General features: G+C 44.4%; 1 long non-coding RNA gene across 1 annotated transcript; it reads left to right on the top strand.

The window, feature by feature from the left end:
* LOC134486277 (uncharacterized) lies at window positions 395-2,453 on the top strand. The gene is made up of 2 exons (XR_010065086.1): window positions 395-535; window positions 1,583-2,453. It is a non-coding gene; the product is annotated as an uncharacterized LOC134486277 (long non-coding RNA).

The raw sequence follows: 11,308 nt of genomic DNA, 5'->3' as shown, positions 1-11,308 counted from the left end.
GTGTGCTATCCAGTGGGCTGCCTCGAAGAGAGGCTAGCAATATTTCCGATACGGAGAATGGCTTAAAGATAACCAAAGGAAAGATAGGAGCTGGGAAAATAACCACCAAGGATGTTGGTGACTCAGAAACCAAACACTTTTTCAGAAAAAAAAATGCATGAAAAGAGCTACTTGGGCAGACTGTGACTCGAGGCATCAGAATATTTGGGTGGGAACTTTATTTTGGGTCTCCAGGAGGCTACATGAGAAGCTAAAACCTAGATGCTGGAAGTTTCTAAGCGTAACTAGGGAAGGAACTGGGCTGAGTGGGCTTCTATGACGTAAGCAGAGCCTGGATGATGTCACAGAGCACTGGGCGGAGGTTGCGCTTCTCTTCCACTTGGGGGCGCTAGACTCCCTTGAATGTGGGTTCACTATCTTCCCAGCAGGGTGTGAAAGCCAGTTCAGCTCCTGAACCCCACAATTGTTCAACAGCCTTTTGGAGCCTGACCGGTTTCCGAAGACAGAATCTGGACGACGAGGACATTTTCTTTCGGTAAATACGTTTATGAAGATAACTGGGACCCTTGTAGGCCAGAAAGCTAAATTTTTTCCCTCGTACAGCGAGGAACCGTCTGTTCTGATGTCTTCCACGTTTGAGAGCTCGGCGGACGGTCTAGGCTAGTCAGTCTAAGAGTTTATTATCCTTTGCTAACAATATCTAATTAATAATCCTACTAAAATGCCAAAACTCCTCTCTGTGCCTGTGCATTTTAGGAGATAACATTTCTTTTTTGTTGTTGTTGTTGTTGTTGTTGTTTTTTTTTTTCGGAGCTGAGGACCGAACCCAGGGCCTTCTGTGTGCTAGGCAACTGCTCTACCACTGAGCTAAATCCCAACCCCAGGAGATATTATTTCTAAATGGCTGTTGTTGCCTACACAAAAGACTCTTGTTGCGGTCGAAGATGCAACAGCGTCGCGGAATAAACCTGGGTCTGGGTCAGGATGCACAGTACAGAAAGCCAGTGGACTGGCGTGCTGTGTCTCTGGGCAGACACTTGTGGATGTTGCCACATAGTTCATAGTTAGAGGGTAGAAGAGGGGTGTGGCCAACCTTCTGGCTGCTTTGCTATCCTTTCTCTGTTCTGCTTGCTTAAAGTGGGGACAGTGATACTTAATCCCACACTGACCGCGCCATTCAAGGAGAGGTTCCTCAGCAGAGGCAAAGTGCCTCGGGCTGAAGATATGTGTCTGAATATGTTATTCTGAGCTGTAGAGAACCATTAGTTCATTTCCCTTTGAACTTTAGATTTTGATTTTTGAGACAGGGTTTTTCTGTGGGTAGCTTTGGCTATCCTGGAACTAACTCTGTAGACCAGGCTGGCCTTGATCTCACAGAGGTCTGCCTCCCTCTGCCTCTTGAGTGCTGGAATTAAAGGTGTTCTCCACCATTGCCCAGCCCTCCTACGAAATTCTGATTATGACAGAATTTGATTCAGATGCTCAACCCTGTTTACATCGCATTCCTCACCTGCTCCAAAGTTCTCTTAGACAAGAGCCTTGGTCCAGCGCCCTCTCCACCCCAACCCCATTGTTCTTGCAGGCACTCACATGACAGCGGCACCAGCATTGTGTCTGGTTTAAGCAGGAGAGCTCTTCAAACCCAGGCCACGGGCAAGTATGAAGCCTGAACACCGAACGATACCCACAAGACAGTGGACCAGGATGTCGTTGCCTACCACACTAGGTCTATAGCCAAGAAGAAGAGGATGTCTCTGAGGAGGATGAGCACACCATCCTTCCAGAAGCGGAGGAGGAGGAGGCCTTCTCTCCAGGCCCTGGGGGACATTGTGGGCTGCAGAATTTCTCACGGATGAAAGGAAGGTGATGAGCCTGTCACCCAATGGAAGGCCATCGTTCTAGATCAACTGCCAACAAATCCCTCTCTCTATCTGGTCAAGTATGACAGAATTGACTGTGTCTACGGACTGGCACTTCACAGCGATGAGAGGATTTTAAAACTTAAGGTCTTTACTCACAAAGTAGTGTTTCCTCAAGTGAAAGACGCCCATCTCGCAAGTGCCATGGTTGGCCGAGCTGTGGAGCATAAATTTGAGGGCAAACATGGCTCTAAGGAGAACTGGAGGGGGTTGTCCTAGCCCAGGTGCCGATCATGAAGGGCTGGTTTTACATCACCTACGAGAAAGATCCAGTCCTATACATCTACCAGCTCCTGGATGATTATGCAGAAGGTAACCTCAGTACCATTTCAGATAATCCTCCAGCAGAGGTGAAGTCTGATGTTGACAGCGACATCTTAACCGGTCAATGTGTGCAGTTCACCAGAAGCGACGGGCCCAAACAGATCGACAAAGTCATTTACCAAGTTCTAGCCAAGCCTTCTGTGTAGTTCACCAAGTTTGATGGCGACATCCACATCTACGTCTATAATCTGGTGGAAAAGATCCGTTAAGGTGAAATGCACAAAGTGAGGGGGACATAGATGGGTAATTTATAGGATTGGGGGAAAATGTATGTTTTTCTGTGTTTCAGATACCCAAGGGCCTTTGACAACCCCAGTATCTTTTCCAGTTGAATTTGTTTTGCTCTAAAAATTAAAATGTGCGATGTGACGTGTTGTGTGTGAACACTTTGGTGGAGGATACGGACTGTGGTGGATGGAACATGGAGAGGAAGCCGGAAAGGTCAAGGCTGTGAACAGTAAGTCTAATGTCACGTAGACTAAAACAAACAGGACTGAGCTGGTCTGGTCTTTAGGGAGAGAAAAGAACTGGAGATGAGGCTTAGAGGAGCAGGGATGGCACGGGGGAAAAAAGATGGATGTTTAGGAAGCAGTGGAGAGGGGCCAGAAATAGATAGTCTCTCTGAGGTGAAGTTTGAGGAAGAAACAGACAGTTGGGGAAAAAGGGGCTTGAAATAGGGAGGTGGTCTTGGAACTCAAGGGGAAACCCAATAAACTGATCCAAGCAGACTGAGAATCAGAGAAGGTCGGGGAGTGTTTGACTAACGAAACCTAATGAAACCTGTTTCTCATCTGTAGATGTATTATTTTTAATTATGTGGTGGGGGAAGGGCATGAATACAGGAGACCACAGAGACAAGAATAGTCAGGTCCCCTGGAGCTTGAATTAAAGGTGGTTGGGAGCCTTTGGACATCAGCTCAAAGAACAAATCCAAGTCCTCTTTCAAAGCAGACAAGCTCTTAATCCATTGGTCATCTCTCCAGGCCCCTAAAGTCATCTTTTTAAATAAATCCCACCTTCACATGCAGAGAAGAGACCAGGATGAGGGTAAGAAAGATTAAATTGATGGGGATGTGGAAAAAAGACTAAAGAACACATGAGGGAGTAGAGGACACTGAGGGACGCAGGAATTCCACGATGGAGTTCTCAAAAAGTGAAGCAGGAGACACAGGAAGAACAGAAAGGGTCTAGAATGAGTTGAACTTGGGCCGCATCCATATTGGTCTCTTTGGTTCCTTAAAGAACAGCCAAGACATCACTACAGAAGGTGGATGTGAGGGGGAGGCTTCCCCGGAGGACATTTTGACGAGGATAACTCAAGAGTAGTGAATGCCAAACTCAGTTTATATCTATCGATTCATGAAAGTATCATAAAGCCCATTATTTTGTATGATCAGTAGAAAGTAATTTAAAAGGGAAGATGAGGATGCCTTCTCTCAGGTGTTACGTGGATCCTGTGTTTAGCTTCCCTGAGCACGTTAGACTCTGTTGCATCCTGTAATATTTTTTGAGGTCTCTGCTCAATGCCCCTAGATGACCACAAAGAGCTCTTGCACTGGCTTGTCTTGCCTGGCTCTCCTTCGACAGGATGGCTTCCTCCACACCTGTGGGCCCTGTTACCCTATCTAGCCCCAGGAAGTTCCCGTCTTTTACTCACATGTGATCTCATCCTCAGAAACTCTTGATGGTGCCTCCAGTGCAGAGGTGCTGAGCTCTTTCCTATGCCATTTGCCGTGACTTTAAAATGCTTTGCGGTTCCTGACCATGTAGCTCTCTCATCCTGAGAAACCCCTGTTCACCCCATGGGGTCTCTCTGAGCCACATCTACACTCCAAGAGTGTCTTTGGAGACAACCTTATCTTGGACTCATTCATTGCTGTTTCTTCTCTCAAGAATAAGTTTCTCACTGCAGGACTTGAAAATACATAGTATCATTGATTAATTCTGCTATTTGGAAGTTTTTATACTGGCTGGTTTTCTGATGGTTTCATTGCTGCGAAAAGACACCATGACCAATGCAACTTATAAGGGACAACATTTTTTGGGGGGGTTCTTTTTTTTCTGAGCTGGGGACTGAACCCAGGGCCTTGTGCTTCCTAGGCAAGCGCTCTACCACTGAGCTAAATCCCCAACCCCAAGGGACAACATTCAATTAGGGCAGGCTTTCAGGTTCAGAAGTTCAGTCTATTTTCATCAAGGCAGGAATCATGGAAGCGTCTAGGCAGACATGGTGTTGGAGAAGAAGCATATCACCCCCACAGTGATATGCTTCCTCCAACAAGGCCACACCTACTCCCACAAGGCCATGCCTCCTACTTGTGCCACACTTCCCATGAGACAATCACATTGTAACCACCGCCCTGATTTTATGCCAACATGACGCAAGCTAGAGTCATCAGAGAAGAGGGCGCCTCAGTTGAGAACATGCGTCCATAAGATCGAGTTGGAGGGCATTTTCTTAGTGATTGGTGGGGGAGGGCCCGGCTCACTGTGAGCGGCACCATTCCTAGGCTGGTGGTCCTGGGTTCTATAAGACAGCAAGCTCAGCAAGACATGAGGAGCAAGACAGTAAGAAATGCCACTCCATAGCCTCTGCCTCAGTTCCTGCCTCCAGGATCCTGTCCTGTTTGAGTTCCTGTTCCAACTTACTTTGGTCATGAGCAGCAATGTAGAAGTGTAAGCTGAATAAACCTTTTCCTCCCTAACTTGTACTTTGGTCACAGTGTTTCCTTACAACAATAGGAACACTAAGTAAGACAATTTCTTATAGAAACAGTGTGTCTAGTAGAGCCCCAGACGCTTACCTTATAACCACAAATAGAGACGTATAGACACTTTGTTTTAATTTAAAGGTAAGACTTGCTCATGTACTGACCTGTGACTTTCTAGTTTGCTTCCTTCTAGTCATGATGAATGCCATGATCAAAACTAACTTGGGGAGGAAAGGGTTATTTGCTTTACAGGTTACAGACCATCATTTAGGAAAACCAGAACAGGAGCTTGAAGTGGTAACAAGGAGCACTGCTTGTTGGCCTTCTCCCTGTCTCAGTCATTATTCTGTTGCTGTGAAGAGACACCATGGTCAAGGCAGCTACTCTAAATGAAAACATGTAATTGGAGGCTCCCTTACAGTTTCAGACGTCTGGTCCATCATCATGGCAGGGAGCATAACACTGGAGCAATAGAGATCTGCTGCTCTGTAAGCAGAAAGAGAGAAAGAGAGAGAGAGAGAGAGAGAGAGAGAGAGAGAGAGAGAAAGAGAGAGAGAGAGAGAGAGAGAGATAGAGATAGATAGAGAGAGAGAGAGAGGGGGGGAGAGAGACAGAGAGGAATTCTGGGAAAGCATGGGGCTCTTGAAAACTCAAACCCCACCCTTGTTGACACACCCTCTTCCTCCAATGAGGTCACACCTCTTAATCCTTCTAATCCTTGAAAATACTGTCACTCCCTGTTAACTAAATATTCAAATATATGACAGTGGGAGCCTTTCTTATTCAAACCGCCACACTCCCCATGGCATGCTCCATTACGATTTCTTACAGCCTAAAAGGCTATTCTTTTACACATGACTACTGATGAACTTGCCCACAATGGTGGGTCCTCCCACAACAGTCATTAATCAAGATAATGTTCCATAGACGTGCCCAAAGACTTATCTAATCGAGGCAGTTCTTGAATTGTTCTCTCTTCTCAGTTGACTCCAGATTGTCAAATTGGGAAAAAAAAAAGAGAGAGAGTAACCCAGCACCTTAATGTTTCTCTTACTCCATGTTACATCCTCACCACCAGCCACTCTCTTCTCTCAGTGTACAGACCCACTTCCCTGTATGGCAGAACTGAAGAGTAACTACTGTCACCAACATGAATACGCGAGGATATATGACAAGAAATGAATACATTCTACAGCTCGCAACGCCAAGCAAAAGCATTTTAGTGTGTGCTGCACTTACTGGGAGACTGTCAGTCACTGGCCATTTAATTGGTCACAGTAGACCACAGAACCAAAAAGTCACAACCTACATATCATCTCCTCTAGCAGGAGACATAGACCTTTCTCAAAACCCATGAATCTATCTGTAGGCTTAGATTTTTTCAAAACCTACTTTATTTAGGTTTCTTAAATACTTCAACCGCACTTCTAGCCCACCAACGAGAGGTAGCAGAGAGAAAAAGTTAACAGGAAAAGGAGAGAGTTGTGGACATATTTAGAAGTAATTCTTTGGGGAAACACCAATCTTCATTGTGCAGTACTGTCCAATACCAAACGCAAAACACAAACCAGTAGCAGTGCCTTGACCTGGCAGAAACCACAAGGCTCTAACCAACAAGTAGCAGCAGAAGCAACCAGAAGCAGCCCAAATAGCACAGGCTCTTTTGTGCATTTCTCATTATGGATAGAAGACCAGGAAAGACCATCGATGTATTGCAAGGTGTAGCAATGTAAAAATGTCCTCTCCCTCTCTCTGGGATTACATTTATTTTCTCCATAAACATCCTGTCCCCCTTCAAGCATGTGCTCCAGCGAAATATCACATGCCTTCTCAGGTGTCTGCTTCAGCAAAACATCCTCTCATAACATAGCTTCCAGAAAAACATCCTGTGACACAAGTGAGTTTCCAAAGAAACCAAAATTTTTCCACTTCAACTAGCCTTGTCTCATATTTAGCCGTTACATCACAAAACATATAATGGCCATCTTGCAAGGGTCCTAGCGCCCAACTCCATCAGCCGCTGGAGCTTCAGCAATTACACTCCGTGAGACTCAGACCCTTTTGTGAGCGCAACCTATGTTTTCCCTGTAAACATTGTGGTCTCTCCATCTTCGCTCTCAGCCAATAGCTGTCCAACTTCCAGCCAACTCAGCTGTTACCAGAAAAACCCTCATTAAGAAAGCCAATGAATTTGACTTGATTTTTTTTCCCTGACAGAACGGAGTGTTCTCCCTGCCTGGTTACACTGGTGTCTGAGTCATCTGTAATAAAACCCACTACTATTAAGATCAAAGTCACAGGAACTATGACAAATAGCAAATCACACGACAAGCATCACACTTGGCCAAGCCTTTTCTGCAGCTTTATTGAAGTATAATTATACCTACTTTAAAAATCCATTTAAGTGTGCAATTTAATGATATTAAAGCAAAATTTATAGCTTCCTTCCCTTTTTTAATACTCATTTCCCACTAATTCATACAATATCGAAGTCTATTAAAAACACAGAAGTGAAGTCAGGAGAAGGACCAGAGTGGGAAACAGCAAGCTTCTTGATTTGCTAAGACAACAGATATATTGACAGAATCTCCTGGATAAAACCACTTGGGAAACATTGGGTCTTCTCTTAGCGTGCAGCCTCCAGACAAAGAGTTTAAAGGATTAAGTCATTGTCCACCTACATCAAATCCGGACCTGACCTGGTGTGGTCAGCATCACTTTTGTCCACTTTCATGTTAATCACATTCATCTCTCTTACAAGTTGCCTAGCAACTGACGTAGTAAACAAACTTATTTTGGTTCATGGTTTCATAGGTTTCGGTCCATGGTCACATGACCATGAAAGGGGCATGATAGAGCTCAACTGCTAACCTCACTGTCATCCAAGAAGCACCAACACAGGAAGAGACCAAGGACAAAAAAACACCCTCCAAGACACGTCCCAAATGACCAAGTCCCTTAATTTCCTATCTCCTAGTTTCCCGCCACCTTCATACACATCCATCAACAGATGAATTCATTGATTACAGCCCACGGGGTCCAATCGATTTTCATAGTCCACCTTTGAACATTGTACTGGGACAATGTGTATCTTAAACCCATAGGGTAGGGCCAGAGGTTGTGTCAGAGGTCTAACCTTCACCTCACACTAGAAACAGCTGGGTAGGTTTCTCAACATCCCCTATTTCTTTCTGGTACTGAGCTACACCATGTCTGCATTGCAGCATTTTGTCTGGGGTGAGATACCATCAGCAGTCAATTGTAAAGACGCCCCCCACCATGTGTTTGCTTGAATGTAAAATGGGACATCTATAGACAAACACGCATATACACAGACTCACAGAGAGAGGCAAAAAGGGAAGGAGTTGAGTCTTAGGAACCCTCAAGGAAGAGGGAGTGGAAATATAAGATACAGCTCTCAGTGAGAACCAGAACAAAGCAGTGTCTTCTGTACACAACAGGACCACTATCGCTCAGCCCTAGCTGATAGGAAAGGGAGAGTCAGTTTTTTCCAAAGATATAGATGGTGATAAGCTGGCCAGTCTCCAGGGGCTTGCCCAAGGCCCATGAATTTATGGGCAGCATAAATGACTTGAGTGGGTTATTACAGTGGGGAGAAAGAGAGCTTGAAATTGGGAGAAGGGATTAGGTGGGGATGGATCTGGGAGGAGTTAGGAAGAGACGTGAGAAGTAAATTCTATCAATATATAATGTACGAAGTTCTCAAGGAACAAATAAAATTGGTTTTTAAAGTACCATATCTCTACTGAACACATACAAACCATTTTTCTTGTCATCTCCTAAATAACAGCTCCTCATGATTTCATTTCATTAAGTACAAAAGTAATTCAGTGATTATTAAAATGTATGAGGGTCTGGGGAGACGGCAGAGGGGTAAAGCCAAGTGTGTGGTCACACATGCAAACACCAGTGCTTGGTATGGGAACAGGAGGATGACCGGGGCTTCCTGACAGTGAGCCTCACCTCAGGTTCAGCAGGGGACCCTGTCACAAGGGAATACAGTAGGTAGTGAAGGAGCAGGACACGCTCTACCCTCCCCCAACCTCTGCACTTACATGTCTCTATGATCACCCACACATACACACATATAAATATGACTAGAGTATACAAGAGGCTTGCATAGGTTATATGCAAATGATGTGTCGTTTTATCTAAGGAACCTGAGGACTTTTAGATCATTGGGAGTCCTGGGGCCAACTCTCAGAGGACACGATATATCTCCTTATTGTGCAAACGAATCCTTTGCTGAGTGTGTGTCAGTGACTCCACACAGTTCTCCTCCTCTAGGTTCCTGTGTATCACAGAGAATGATCTGGAAATGCTGAAACAAATATAAACTAAAGGCTTTGTTGGGGTTACTAGGCTTGCGTTAAAATCATATTTATCACGTTTTATTAAATGGAAGGGAAATCTTCAGCTCCCAGCAACAATAGACTCAATCATGTTGGCTTCTGTTTTATCCCATTATGAATAGCAATTAATTGTGCATCAATAGCTCCCCATGCTTTGAACTAAATCAGGATGAAGGGATATGTTTCCATAATCCCTATATGGATAATCAAGTTGAAAGGGGGGAGGGATGATGCCTTTGGCTTATGGGAGAGATATGGCTTGATTGGATATTGTTATGCAAATAACCCTAACATCTGAGAAATGAAATGTCACGACAAAATATACTACCAAATGGGATGGACACTCATTATTTGATTTCTTTTAAAAGAAAAAAAAACATACTTTAGGATTCTGAATAACTGTGACCCTCAGAGGTTCAAATACTTGAAGGTGTTTGATTTCCTGTTTGTGGATTGTTTAGAAAGGATTGGGAGTTGTGTTTTTGTTAAAAGAGATGTGTCAATGGGAGGTGGGGGCCTTGAGATTTCAAAAGCCCACCAGGCTTCTCTCTCTCCCTCCCTCTCTCTCTCCCTCTGAATCTCTCCCTCTCTCTCTCTCTGTCTCTCTCTCTCACTCTCTGTCTCTCTCTCTATCTATCTATCTCTCTCTTCTGGGGAGCAGGATGTGAGCTCTCAGGAACTACACAGCCAGGCCTGCCTGCCTGCCAGCCTGCTGCCATGGTGTCTACCACGATGGTTCATGGACTCACCCTCTGAAACTGTAAGACGGCAATTAAATGTTTCGTTTCATAAATTGATTTGGTCGGGGTGTCTATTCACAGAAATAGAACAGTAAGTAAGGCACACATCTTCCTGTCTATTTTTCTAATACTTCTGTATTTATTTCATTAAAGTTACCTGTTGTCCATTGAACAGATTTATGGATAAGTTTCAAGTTTGAAGACAATAGTGCCAAATAGGAGTGACACTGCTAGGGGGTGTGGCCTTGTTGGAGTGGGTGTGGCCTTGTTGGAGTAGGTGTGTCACTGTGGACATGGGCTTTAAGACCCTCACCCTAGCTGCCTGGAATTCAGTCTTCTAACAGCCTTCAGAGGAAGATGTAGAAAACTCAGCTCCTCCTGCACATGCCTGCCTAGATGCTGTCGTGCTCCTGCCTTGATGTTAATATGTTGCAGTTTCCTCTCCAACCCGAATAGGCCCATACAATGAAAAAGCAACTCAATTAATGAGAAAACAATCCAGCCTCTAGATTTGGCAGATCCACCCTACACTATCCTATTCCTTGCTCCCAAATCTCTCATCCTTTGCACCTTTTATTTTCTAAGTCTCCAGCTTCTTCTTCTGCCACGACGACTCTCTCCTCACTTCTTCTCTTTCTCCTCCCCTGATTCCTCTTACTTTTCTCAGTTCCCCATCGTGTGCTAAACAGTGCCTTTTTCACCTCTCTTCCTTACTCCTCTCCCAACTCTCCCCGCCCCCGTTTAATCCCTCCCCCTTCCTCAGGTTCTACTGGCTCAACTGGCACAAACTGTTTTCTCTCACCCTATTCTCTGATTCTAATCCCCCTCTCACTCCCAACTTTTCCCTCTGTACAAATCTCACGCTCTTGCCTTTATTTAACAAATTCAGAGAAAATTTCAAGGCCAACCACAATATTTCCCCCTTTTCTCCAGTTAAAATACCTTTTCCCTATATATATGTGAACTAAGTATTTTTATTACCTTTCTGCAATTTATAAAACTAACAAAACACTCATCACCCAGTGCATCAACTTTGTTCATTAACCATGTCATCTATACTAAAAACTATACCTGGCTATATCCTGGCTCTAGATCATATGCCACGTGAAAACCACCCTAACAGATTTATCATCTTTCTCAATACTGAACTGTTTGGGTTGTTTATGAGGCTACCAGTCTCCAACCACATCAGAAATCCAAGAATGATTAATATTACCTGAAAATATGGGAAGCACAAAACA

Source organism: Rattus norvegicus, chromosome 3, assembly GCF_036323735.1.
Source record: "Rattus norvegicus strain BN/NHsdMcwi chromosome 3, GRCr8, whole genome shotgun sequence".
Lineage (NCBI taxonomy): Eukaryota > Metazoa > Chordata > Mammalia > Rodentia > Muridae > Rattus > Rattus norvegicus.
The sequence above is the reverse complement of the archived record's forward strand: the minus strand, read 5'-3'. Positions and strand labels throughout refer to the sequence as shown.